Genomic DNA, 13,887 nt, shown 5'->3' on the forward strand with positions numbered 1-13,887 from the left:
TCCCCAGGCACCCAGAAGATGGGGACCCAGAGCCTAGGCCACAGCCTACAAAGTCCAAGGAAGAAGCAGCCGTTCAACCTGGGCCCTAAAGGTCACGAAGCGAGACCTCCAGGCCTTGTGCGTAGAAGGCACGGCATCGCCGAGAGGAGTCAAGTCAAGGAATCCTCACTGCAGGGCACACCCCTGTGCCTCGCTGGCCTAAGGGCATACAGCCTGAGAGGGCACTGCCATTTACCGCTGCCTTCGATTCCCTCAGGGGTGGTTTTCTCATCTCCGAAATGGGACGAGCATTAAACCCGGTCCTTTACGGCATCAGGAAGAACGGTGCCTAGAACAGAGCAGGCCCCCAAGTCACAGCAACAACTCGATGTGTTCTCCCTACTACCGAACTGCCGATAATAAAAGACATCACGAGAGCCGCTTTCATTAGGAGACTTTCTGTGTTGGGGTCTTTCCTCCAAATCCAAAGAATGTGAACTCTCCCAAGTTCCATATTTGATTTATCAGAGGGCTGAAATAATTCTAGGCGAGAGTTAGCCCACATGCTCTATGGCTTTCTTCCACCTGATTCTTCAAAATTAGCAGCTGCAAGAGGCAATTATCAGAAAGAGCAGAAAATCTTTTTCTGCAGCAAGGAAGCTGATCCTATAAATAGAACGGTATGCCGAGGGATTTAAATCATGATCCGCAATTATGATCTTGCAATTATGACGTGCAGTTATTTTAGGAACACAAGGCCCATGGTGACCCTGGTGAGTCGGTTGCTCGGCGTAACCCTTAAAGCAATTCTCAGTCGGGCATGCCGGTCGCAGAGCAGGCGGGGTAAGGGACAGCTGAGCAACCTTCCTTTGAGATCGACAGGGCAGCACAACGAGGAAAGCCAAGCACCTACATGTGAAATTCGACCATGATCTCCGGTCTCCCGAGCTTCCCCAGGACGACACCGCGATTCTTGAAAAATCTCAACAGCATTTCTTAGTGTCACGTGCGCAGAGCGTCAGAAGTGGGTGCACAGTGAAAGCTCAAACCCTGCGAGGGGGCCGGACACAGGGTCCAGGGCTGGAACCTAAGTGCCCGCCGATGCCCATCGCAGCCTCTTAAATACACACACCCGGGCACGCCTCTGGGCGTTACGGGCCGTAATGCATTCTCCACCACGAAGCGCTTCAGCATCGGCCTTCTCCCCTAAGTCCTGCAATCTTCTCTCTCCTTTCCCACCAAGACACTTCCTCAGGAACAGGCAGGGGATTATTTCTTCTGGTCGTTTTTGTGTGTGTGCGGTTTTTTTTTTTGAACTGTAGAAATGTCAGGCGTGTTATTTCCAGAGTGATTTAAACAGCGCTAGTGTTATAACGAAACAGAAAGAACAAAGATGCTAAAAGATTAATCATCCTGCGCGGCTGTCCGCCGGGAGGGGCCGAAAACGGCACCATGCGCCGGCTCCGGGCCGCGTGTCTCCGCGGCCGCCCGCGCGGCTCGCAAACACTCCCTTTTCCGGACCATATGGTGCGATCTCGGGGAGGAATGTGCCTCGGTGAACCCTGACTCGGCCAATCAAAACCAGAAGGCTCCAAGATCAGTGACTAATGCTGGGGCTGCACGGCGCGTGGTGAAAAGGAACATTCTGTGCGCTGGGGAGATTTATACCCTGAGAGCAGCCGTATCACAGGTGTGCGGCATCACCTGCAGAAACGGAACGGTCAAGGAGGCGAGTTCAAACATTTCTTCAGGCAGCACGCCTGTCATCACTGGGGATGAAAAACGGAACTGCGCTCGGGGGGCATCGGAGCGCGGCTGGGCCACAGGGCCGCCCTGGGCCGGGGACTTCAGCTTGGGGCCGTCGAGGGCCTGAGGCGAGATCCTATTCAGTTGAATCCTCCCGGCCCGTCAGGTAGGTGTTACCATCCCGGCTCTGTAGATGGGGGGACGGAGCTTGGAAAGATTAGGAAAATTGTTCTTGGTTCCACAGCTGGAAAATGGGGGGGGGGGTCCCCTCTCCAATTCCAAAGCCTTTGTTCTTAACCACTGTTCTCTTTTTAATAGGCCTTCCCCCTTTCTCACGCCCCAAAGTTGCAATAAAGGCACGGCAGACACCTGGGCAAACAAACCTGGGCCACCTAGTTTGACCTATGCTTTCTTACTCTACAGACTGAACAATTTTCAGATACCGAAGGAAGAAATACTAAACCCCGGATAGGTGGGGGTTCGACTTGATGGTCTCGGAAAATCGCGGGAAGCACCTATTTCCACAGGACGGACGAAACACATTCGTCAGCTTGGGCAGTCAATTAAGTGCTCTCCCCGAGAGCAAAGACAGCCTGGCCGCTGAGAGGGGCTGACAGTGACCTTTCAGTGGAGAGCGTGGACAGGAACATCAGAGGCATTTGCTGGCGCTTCCAAATCCTAAGTGAGACAGTCAACACTCGAGAAGGGTGTTAGATTCCCAGCCAGTTTCAACGCGAAAAGGGATCGGGATTCAATCCCCATACTTGCTTCCAATGACAAAGTGACATCAACCGGTGTCCACCCCGCCCTCAGCCCGTCTCCCTCTGCCCGATGGAGTGAGGGGGACAGTGGGGAGGCCCAGTGGCTCTGTGAGAACCTGCAGAATCTCAATTCAACAAACCTTCACTGACCACCTGCAAAGCACGAGGCACCACGCTGACAGGCACGAGGGGCAGCTCTGAGAATGCCGGGCAGTGCGCCTGTCACATGTTTTATCCCGTTTAACCCCCACCAAAACGCTGTCGGGTGGGCACTAGTTTTCCTGCTTTCAAAACAAGCTGACGGACAGAGACGTTAACTAAGTTGCCCGAGTCGCAGACCGAGTCCCTCACCCAGATCACACTGCAGGCTCTACGAAGTGAAACCCAGATGCTACCATCCCGCAAAGATCAAGATACACGTTCTGCTCCCTTCTGCTTCCCTGAGACGCAGGACACCCCTCCCCCTGAGACGGGGAAAAGCTGGGGTGCTCACCCCATCTCTGGGGGAGCTCCGGGCGTGGGAAGGCTCTGGAAGGACCTCCAGGTTGCAGAGCCCAGGGGTTGCCCGCTCTGACCTTTGCAGCTGTCCCAGCCACGGTCGTTACCACTCCTTGTAATTTTAACCAGAGTGAATTCAGAATGGAGCCTGAGCTGATGTGACAAAGAGAAACACCTCTTGGAAGGAGAGGTTACTTTGTTCTACTGTACAAGGCAGAGAGAGCATGCAAGCGAATCCCCAAAGAAAAGCCCCTTATTTCCCACTGAACTCACAGAACGGGGGTGCCTCTACGTGGTCTCCGTCCCCACCGAGAAATCCGCCTGTTTCATTTTCCTCTTAATTATTTAGTTCATAGTGAAAATTACCCCTGCAGTGTGAAATTTTTAAAAGAATAAAACTATCAAGTCTGGAACTATTTTTGTTTGTTTTGTTTTTTGTCTTTTTGTCTTTTCTAGGGCTGCACCTGAGGCATATGGAGGTTCCCAGGCCAGGGGTCTAATCAGAGCTGTAGCCGCCGGCCTACACCACAGCCACAGCAACGCAGGATCCGAGCCACACCTGTGACCCACACCACAGCTCACGGCAATGCCAGATCCTTCACCCACTGAGCGAGGCCAGGGATAGAACCCGCAACCTCATGGTTCCTAGTAGGATTCATTATCCACTGAGCCATAACGGGAACTCCGGTTTTTCTTTTTTTAAAAATAAAAGAAGGATGATGCTGAAGAGCCGGTTAGTAGGACACTGGTGCACAGAGAACAAGGCAAATAAGTATTTCTACTGGGTTGGGGTTTTTTATTCTGATTTCCCAAGTTCCCGAAGAGAACCCTTTCTATCTGCTGACAGATTCCAGTTAGTTTTGAACAAGCTCTGAGTAACAGCTTTTAAAGACAGAAGGCCCTAAAATACAGACAGCTCCTGTAATGATACACATTTAACTCAAAAAGGTGAAAAGACACAAGGCTCCACAGTTTTATCCTAACTACTAACAAAGCTATGCTTAGAAATAGGCCAGAACAACATGCTGGGTTAACTCCGAAGACTTAAGAGCATCTTCTGAAGGCACTGGGTACAGGTCCATCCTTTCCAGAGACCTGCGTTCCAGGTTCCTCGTGTCCCATTTGATCTATGACTTCTTAGTCTACACCTAACAATTTTCAGATGTTTAAAACTGATCCATCGGGGGGGCGGGGGGACCCACAGAGATGTACCAGCGAGGCCCTCCTTCAAGGAAAGGCTCGGAGCCCCAGCTACCGGGAGTGCTTTCGGTAGACGGCCTTGGTCATCAGCAAAGGCATGGAGCTGTCTTTGCCCAAGGTCATGGTCTTCGCAGGGCGTCCACACCCAGTGGCTCACCACGTTGAGGGTCTCAAGGCCCAGCCATGTGAATTCAACACGGGCCAACCCTGTCGGGCCATTTTGGCTCCAAAGCTTCCCATGGGGCTTGGCAGACACTGCCTTTGAGCTCAGCTTCTCCCTCTGCCCCTCCTGCTTCCACGGCCTCCTCCCACAAGTGTTGATGCCAGAGGTACAACCTAATAAACAGCCTGCATGCTCGACTCCCTCCGGAGTCTGCTCCCAACCTGAGACTCAGTGTCTCTGCGGAAAAGAAACAGACACTCAATTTTCAAGCTAAGGGACACAAGTTAAGAGAGGAGGCAAGAAAAAAGCTTTCCTAATCATCATGGGACTTTTCCTCCTCTCTACAACCGGCACTCCATGGGCCTTTCAAACACAACTTAGGAGGTCCCTGGTGGCTCAGCGGGTTAAGGATCTGGCGTTGTCATTGCTGTGGTGCGGATTTGATCCCCAGCTCAGAAACTTCTGCTGTCAAAACAAATTACAATAATAAAAAAGTACAACTCAATCGAGAAGAAGACTGAGCAGCTCCTCCTGGGTTGGTCTTTGCATCATTCCGGTCAAACAACTGGAGGACAAGAGAATTCCCACTGACCCAAGCTGAGGCACCCGTAGGCCCACACACTCCCCCGAGCAGGTGCGCAGAAGTGCCACCCGGGACATGATGTGTTGTGAGCGCCTAGACCGTCAGAGGTGGTCCTAGGCAAATCTGAGTCTAAGCCCACATGTGTCTTTCTCCGTCTCTCTTGTACACACACACACACACACTCAGGTTGTTCCCTCCCTTCACATGGAAAACTGAGGCCTGACTGTAGTGGTGTTAGGATACACGCACATAAGTGACCTAAAACCAATACCGTTGCCTCATTCATTTCCATGCCGACCACGACTTCAAGCCCCATCTCTCCACGAACCCACCCAAAACATCTCCCCCACAATCCCAGCTACTTCCTACCTCCCAGATGTTCTGCCCGTTTCCACCAAGAAGAAGTACAAGAGAAAGTATTATTTTTTTAAAACAAAGCAAAACCAAAGTGGCTACTCGCATGCTCTCTGATTAGATGACGACATCAGACAGTAAACGCACACTGGCCTCCCCTGTCCCCACACCTGGCCAAGCCTGCAATGAGGTTAAGCGGCATAAATCCTACAGGAGCCAAGCGTGAATCCAGAAGCAGAAGGGAGGGTCCCCTCTGCAAGCAGGGCCTCACATGATCCTACTCAAATGTCCCCGAGGACACAGAAACACCCAGGGGTCTCCAGTTCACTTATTCGTGGGTACACAGCACGTACCACTGAAACACACTCACAGGCTGGTGGTTAATGCTTCAGGACACAATATAAAAAAAATAATAATTTTTTTAAAAGCTGTGTTTATGGATTTCAAACAAACAAACTGGTTGACAGAACTACTGGACGACAACCCAGTTTCTAAACTACTGTTTAAAATGGTCACAACAATTGTAATGACAATAAAACCGGGAGAAAAGGTCTTTGCCGCTGCCTTCTCCATGTTTTCTCTGAGAGTCTTCCCTCCTGGGGGGACCATCCAGATGGAAAGACAACATCGTGTTCCCCCCTGCCGCCTCCAGACACAGTCCAGCCCTGCCACCTCTGTGCTCCGGCTCCTTTAAGGACCCTGAGCCACCTGAGAGCACCGCTCAGCAACTGGGGCTCCCCCCCACTGCCCCCGCCCCGCACTTGGTTCTAATCAGACCACTTCCTTCCTGCTGCTTTGGTTTTTATGACCCAAGCGCTTCAATCCTTTTCACCACCCCAGATGCGGAGCAAGTGCCACTTTGAACAGCGCACGTCCTCCGAGCTCCTGCAGGGAGGCCAAGCTCAGCGGAAGGTCGGCGATGACATGCTCTGGGTGAGACGAGGAGCGGAGTGGGGCTGGGTCCCGGCGGCTTCCACCTCCTCTCTGCCCCCCTTCCCTTCTGAGGGGTACAGGTCTCCTCGCTGCTGGGACGCAGCATCCTCAGTCAGCCGTAGACCCTCCCATCACAGAGAAGTGGAGCCGTAGGATAAACCGGGCTGGAGAGGCCTCCGCGCAGAGAGTCAACCCCCCAGGCCTGGGTGCTTTTCCTGGAAAAGTTGTGCTTCCATCGTCGGCTGCCGTCGGGGAACTTTTGGGGAAGGTTCCCACCGCTTGCTGGTCCTCAACTGCAGGAAAGGTAGGGCTCGTGCAGAAAGCCTGCTTTCCTTCTGGAATCTGCGAATGTGCCAGGCAGAGGGTGCCTTCGTGACCAGTCCCTCAGAAAAGCGCTGGGCCCTGAGGCTCTCCTGGTTGGCAACACCTCGTAGGTGGTGTCCCAATAGCAGTTGGGGGCTGTTAGCACATCTGGCGTGGCTCTGGCCCTTGGGAGAGGCCCCCTGGACGTCCCCCTGCCTTTTCCCTAATTGTGCTTTGGGCTCTCACTGAAATCACTCCTAATCACCGTGAGTCCAACGAGAGTCGAATCTTCTTATTCCTGGTACGTCTGTTCTATAAAGTCACCGTGAACACAGAATTTGCAAATATAGAATCACTGTTTCTAAAAGAAATGTATATGCATATAAATGCACACACACACACACCACGGATTATATCTTAAATCCGAAACAACTCATCCGGGTATCCTGGAAGCATGTGTCTATTTTTCAAAAGAGAAGAGGTGGTCCAGAAGCGTTCAGGACTTGCCCGAGGCTGTCCCCCCTACCAGGGGCCAGGGTTGGGGTTCAAACCCTGTCCGACAGGCCCCTGCGCTGGAGTCCCCATCCTTTGGCCACCTCTGTGTGTGAATGAACACAGCACGGCAGCCTGTTGCCTGGTTTGACCTTGGCTTGGCAGGTGCTCTTGGAGGACCTCAGAGTGTGCATCTCTTTACAGGTGAACAACTGCAAAAGCACGGGGAGTCCTGAGGGGTGCACAGAAATGCCCATCGGTGGCCAGGTGGCTGCTGGCTCCCGGGAGTCCTTCTAGCAAAGCACCAAACCTGGGGGTGGTTCTGGAGACCCCCGGCATGACCTCCAGGGAGAGCTCCCGACTGCCCCTTCCTGCAAAGGCACCGAGGAAGACAAGCAGCGTCACCCCTGGGTCAACGTGGCGGAAGGCAGCGCTCCGGGGTGACGGGCTCCTGCATCTGCGGCCGCTCCGTCCCTCCCGGGGAGATTCTCGTCGGGCTCTCGTGCTGGCTTTTCTGTCCTCCATCCTCCACTCCGGCTGCTGCCGTCGGCCTGACAACCTCCCCTTGGCAGTCGGCTGGGAACTGCGGTGAAGCCGGGGCAAGGAAGCCTGGGGAGCGGGGCCCGCTGCCCGAGGGCCTGAGGATCGATGGCCTTTTCCCTGACAACTGTGTCCACAGCTTTCCCTTTGGAAAACCCTCTCTCTCATCCGATGACCTCCCAGACGAGCTTGGGGGCCAGGGTAAAGATCGAGACACTGCCTTAGAAGAAAGGGGTGAAGGAGTTCCCAGAGCAGAGGGCCAAGGACGTCCTTGGGACCTGAATCGGGCCCGACCCAGTTCTCCCACAGGGGTGAAGCCAGTGAAGGCAGATGCTTGTGTCCGAGGATCTTTTCTGCAGAGCCGGCACACGCAGAGTCTGGGTTCTTCAGGCGGCCCAAGGTTTCACCCATCTCTCCTGTTTTGGCAAAGCCTCGAAGACAACTCTTGAACAACGAGGTTCAGGGAGCTTCTGGACTGGTGCAGACACGGAGGCTCCAGGAGGCTGATGTGCCTGCAGAGGTCATGGAAGCTTGCGGGCCCCCCACCCCAAGACGCTGCCCTCTGCACCCCTTCCACTGGCTTTCCTGATCCCGAAGTGGGGGGCGGGGGTGGGGTCAGGGGAACACTGCATTTGTAGCTGATGGAGCAGAAGGGCTTCCGCCTCCTCAGGACTTCCGGCGGGAATCGGAAGTGAGGGCAGTCCCGGGGTCAGAACCCTGACGCCCTCAGCAGCGTCAACAGTGTCGAAGTGGAATTCAATCACTGGACGCCCAGTTGGTGCCGGACAATTGCGGGGACGACATACTTGCTCTCACGCGCTCGCTCGCTCCCTCTCTCCCCCCGACTAGCCCCTTCACTATAAACCAGGCCCTGCCTAGAAATGAATAATGAACACTCTGAACAGGGCCTGATTTCACATTCACGGAGTATTCAATCCCCTAAGGTCCAGGAAAAGCATCACCTTCTTCCAAACCTCTCTCATTGTCTTACCTTCAGGCAAAGTCATCTGTAAACACATCGGATGTTACCTTGGGGGCATCCCTCAAATTAATGAAGCCCTAGAAAACAACCTTCCTGGACTAGATGAAAAACTTGTTTGACTGAAGCTTCCAGAACACTGACTGCTTCAGGAAAATGATGTCTATAGATGCTGAGACCTCGTTAAGAAATATAAAGAGAGACTTTGAGCTCAGGACAGTAGAGCAAGTATACACGGCTGCCCCCTTCCTTCCTGAGAGCTCAATGAAAGGCCAGTAAAATTGTGTTTGAAAGAATAAATCCATGGAGGCCCTGAAACACGAAGGAACACTATCAATGAAACACCATCAATGAGCAAGTCATGTGAAAGGTTTTCTTTATCTAAAAAAAAATTTAAAAAAAGATAGTTGGGACTGTACTGACAAATAAACCAAAACTGAAAAGAAAAACTGCAACTTAAAATACATGATCAGAGCTACAGATAGGAGCTCTTTCTTCCCGGTGGAACCCTGGAGAAGCTCCAAGCCTGGAGTCAATGGCCCTTGGGAGCCAAAGAATGGCCTACAGAGAAGAGGCTGGGAGGCAGGAGGCAGGGCATCTGCGCGGAGAGCTGTCTCGAGAGCAGCTGAGCGCCTGGCCCTCGCGCTTGCCCAGTGGACACTGGGGTCGGCAGCACCGGCTCCCAGCTGGAGGCCCCCGAAGAGCTTCTTCAGAGGAAGGTCAGCCTGGGGAGTGCTTGGCACAAGTGAGTCCAAGAAGAGCCTCTGGGACAGGCCCAGAGGTGAAAAGAAATAAAGCCTCTAAAAAGATGTCACCCCGAGGTTACAGTTCTCTTTCCCTTCGTGATTTTGGGGTGAGGCTTGCAGCCAAGGGTCCTGAGTCTGCAGTGTCCTCTTCTACCCCAGCCACACACCCTAAGGGGAAAGCTGCCTGCCGGTACACCTGCCCGTCCATACAGACTCCATCCCAGAAAGACGACTTGGGGGTAAACAAACCCACTGACATACCAAGCAAGCCACCTACACTGCTCAACCTGGTCCTTGACTCGTGGACCTGCCTCCAAGTACCAAGATCAGGTGACTTCAGTGACATTTATTTTCTCACAATCCTGGAGGCCAGAAGTATGAGATCAAGGTGTCGGCAGAACTGCTTTCTCGGAGGCCCCCTCTCCGTGACTTGCTGACAGCCGCCCTCTTGCTGTGTCCTCACACCGTCTTCCCTGCATGTGTGTCCACGTCTTCATTCCCTCTTCTTTTTATGGCCTCACCTGCAGCATGTGGAGGTTCCCAGGCTTGGGATCAAATCAGAGCTGCAGTGATGGCCTACCCCACAGCCATGCCAGATCCGAGCCACACTGGCAACCTACGCCTGGTGTAGCTTGCGGCATCGAAGGATCCTTAACCCACTGAGCGAGGCCAGGGATGGAACCCGCATCCTCACAGACACTGTGTCGGGTTCTTAACCTGCTGAGCCACAACGGAATTCCTCATTTCTTCTTCGAAGGACACCAGTCACGTTGGATTAGGGCTCAACCCACTGACTTCATTTTAACTTCGTCACCTCGTGAAAAGCTTATCTCCAAGTCAAGTCACATTCTGAGGTTCTGGGAGACAGGACCTCAAGCTATGACTTTTGAGGGGACAGAACTCTGCCTTTAAAAGCATGTGAGAGAAAAACTGAGATGAGGAGGTCCCGTCGTGGTGCAGCGAAAATGAATCCAACTAGGAACTATGAGGTTGAAGGTTCGATCCCTGGCCTCGCTCCGTGGGTTAAGGATCCGGTGTTGCCGTGAGCTGTGGTATAGGTCGCAGATGCGGCTCGGATCTGGTGTGGCTGTGGCTGAGGCGTAGGCCAGCAGCAACAGTGTTGATTAGACCCCTAGCCTAGGGATCTCCAATACGCCATGGGTGCGGCCCTAAAAAGACAAAAATGAAACAACAAAAAAACTGAGATGAATAAACCAAAACCTACCCGGAGCACAGAAACACCGGGAGGAGAAGGAACGTGCCAAGCTGTGACTAGCACCATTCAAAAGTTCGAAAAGTTTTACAATCCTGAAAACGTACATTTGTAGGGGGGTGAAACAACTGTGAGCATGAGAGCTTTTTGGTGTTTAAAAGCCCAGTTCTCAAAACTTAAAAAAAAAAAAATCAATTAAAACAGCTGAGTAATAGAATGGATACAACAATGTAACTAACAGCAATCAGTAAAACTTGCTGGTAAATCTAAATCAAATTCTGACTGCAGGGGGAAAAAAAGAGAGGGGGCTTCCGTTTAAAACAACATGAAAGAGGAGGAGTTTGAAATAAAGTTTAAGAAGTCTAAACTTGATTTATTCAGAGGGATTTATTTGCTTTAGACTTTGTTAGAAAAATGTAAACTTAAGCATACATTTTAAACTTAAGTATACATGTTAAAAATGTAAGAGTGGCTGTGGCCCAAGGTGGGTGGCCTAGCTGAGCAGCTCGTTCTTGGGTGGGGATGGGGGGAAACTCGTTTCCCATAAAATTGTCATGTCTCAGCTCCTGGCTCTGTATGGAGAGCCTGCTTTCAGGCCCTCCCAAAATACACAAGGACCACAGCCTCAACTCCCATCTCTGTATGGGTGTTAAAACACTAGCCCCCGAGGAGTTCCTGTCGTGGCGCGGTGGTTAATGAATCCGACTAAGAACCATGAGGTTTCGGGTTCGATCCCTGGCCTTGCTCAGTGGGTTAAGGATCCGGCGTTGCCGTGAGCTGTGGTGTAGGTTGCAGACTTGGCTCGGATCCTGCATTGCTGTGGCTCTGGCGTAGGCCGGGGGCTATGGCTCCGATTAGACCCCTAGCCTGGGAACCTCCATATGCCGTGGGAGCGGCCCAAGAAATGGCAAAAAAAAAAAAAAAAAGACAAAAAACAAAAAAAACAACAACAAAAACCACCAGCCTCCGATGTACGGAGCTGTTCAGTTCCCTGCAAGGGCCTTGAGGCTTCCGTCCCACTCACCGCTGTGGGTTAGAGCCTTCCTTCAACCCTGCCACCTGGGGAGGTCTCTTTCTTGCTGTCAAGCTCAGCTATGCAGTAGACATCAATTTTTTAAAATGTTTTCAGAGCTCCCTGGTGGCTTAGCGGTTAAGGATCCGATGTTGCCACTGCTGTGGCATGGGTTTGATACCTGGCTCAGGAACTTCTGCATCCCATGGTCAAAAAAAAGGGTTCATCAAATATTTCTGTGTGTTTGGAAAAGGAACTGAGGGGACTGCCCATCAGCTCAGCAGTCTGTACTGCAATCAAACAGTCAACAAGAGCAGACACTCATAGGTGGCTTACAATGTATAAGGCAGGATTCTCGAACTTCACACTCAGCCACTCATTTCATCTTCCTAACACCACCACAGGCACTAAAATCCCCACGTTCTAGACGAGAAAGATGGACAGAAAAAGACTGAAGTCCCACGACTAGTGAGCATCAGAGGCAGTTTGGCTCCTAAGGGCTGAAAACTGCCCCTGTGACAGTCATCTGTGTCACTCCAGCAGGGGCTTCTATCACACGTTGAAATATGCAGCCATTACAGTGTCAACTCTCTCTCTCCGTTTTTCTTCAAATCACCTTGCCTGCCGGACTGAGGGAGGTCCTGACACCGGATATTCCACAAAGAGATTCGTTCACCAAAACGCCCTCCCACCTTTTCACCAGGACAAGACTAAATTCTGGAGGGACTCATGATTGGATTAAGAAGATGTGGTGTATATACACACAATGGAATACTACTCAGCCATAAAAAAGGATAAAATCATGCCATTTGCAGCAACATGGATGACACTAGAGACTCTGATACTAAGTGACATAAGTCAGAAAGAGAAAGACAAAAACCATATGCTATCACTTACATCTGGAATCTAACATATGGCACCAATGAACCTTTCCACAGAAAAGAAAATCATGGACATGGAGAACAGACTTGGGGTTGCCAAGGGGGAAGGGGAGGGAGTGGGGTGGACCGGGAATTTGGGCTTGATAGATGCAAACTATTGCCTTTGGAATGGATAAGCAAGGAGATCCTGCTGTGTAGCACTGGGAACTATATCTAGTCACTTATGATGGAGCATGATGGAGGATAATGTGAGAAAAAGAATACATATATGTATGTGTGACTGGGTCATTTTGCTGTGCAGTAGAAAATTGACAAAACACTGTAAGGCAGCTATAATGAAAACAAAATCATGATTAATAAAATTAAATTGGTCGATTAAAAAAAGGAAAAAAGAAAAAAAACTAAAAATATAAATTCTGTTCTCCAAGTGCCCCACAGTTTGAGAGGCTTCCAGCAGAGGCTGACGAGGGTACCAGAGCCAACGTCCTACTGCAGAGCCTGCAAAGAAAGCTCCTCAAGAAAAAAGAGGGGCTGCAGACATGCGAAGGATTCAATCTACTCTTTCCAGTTTAGAAGTGGTTAACCTGAATTCACGGATGATTGAGAAAAGGACATCATTGCCTCTCTCAGTTTCCTGCGGCTGTTCCAACAAACGATCACAAACTTAAAACCACACACGCGCACTCCCTTATAGTTTTGGGATCAAACGTCTGAAACCCAGGCGTCCCTCCAGAGGCTCTAGGGGGGAGAATCCACTCCCCGGCCTTTTCCAGCTTCCAGAGCTGCCTTTCCTGCCCCCCTGGGCCCCTGGCTCTTCCTTCGCCTGTGAAGCCGGTTCCAGAGCCTCTTGTTTCGGTCACCGCTGGCTGCCTTGCTGTCACATCTCTCCCGGCCTCCCTTCGTTGAGGACACCTGTCTACATTTCGGCCCCAAGCACAACACCCAGGATGAGCGCTCCGCCTCACTGTCGTTAAGGGACTAACACACCTGCAAAGCCCCGTTGGTCGTAGAAGGTGACATTCGGATTCCAGAGATCAGGATGTGGGTACCTCTGGGGGCTATTACACAGCCAGGTCCTTAACCCGCACAGTCGTGGATACTAATCGGGTTCTTAACCCTTTGAGCCACAATGGGAACTCCAATCCCATTCACTTTGTTTTAGTTTTTAAATTTTAGGCAAGTATCGCCGACTTAAAATGTGTGTTAGTTTCAGGTGTACAGCGAAGTCAATTGGTTATACACACACCCACACACCCATTCTCTTTCACATTATTATTTTTTGGCTGCATCCGTGGCACGTGGAAGTTCCCGGGCCCGGGATGGAACTGGCACAGTTATGATCTGTGCCACAGCTATGGCAATACCCAATCCTTGACCAGCTGTGCCATGGGGCAACCTCTCTTTCTCAGATTCTTTTCCCACGTAGGTTATTACAACAGGCCCTAGTGACTTTCCTACTTTATACACAGCAGCAGCGCACATACGTTGATCCCCAAGTCCTAGC

The 13,887-nt window shown here is 51.5% G+C and overlaps 1 long non-coding RNA gene across 15 annotated transcripts in view; it reads right to left on the reverse strand.

Annotated features, from left to right (window-relative positions):
- Positions 1-13,887, reverse strand: part of STX8 — a 247,681-nt gene that overhangs the window by 163,464 nt on the left and 70,330 nt on the right. Inside the window, exon 8 of one of the 15 annotated variants that reach the window (XR_002336840.1) lies at positions 1,282-9,798. The exons of the other annotated variants lie outside the window; for them this stretch is intronic. This is a non-coding gene — a long non-coding RNA (syntaxin 8). Of the gene's footprint in view, positions 1-1,281; positions 9,799-13,887 lie in introns of those variants that run through there. 15 annotated transcript variants of the gene reach the window in all.

This window comes from Sus scrofa, chromosome 12 (genome assembly GCF_000003025.6).
Source record: "Sus scrofa isolate TJ Tabasco breed Duroc chromosome 12, Sscrofa11.1, whole genome shotgun sequence".
Taxonomy (NCBI): Eukaryota; Metazoa; Chordata; class Mammalia; order Artiodactyla; family Suidae; genus Sus; species Sus scrofa.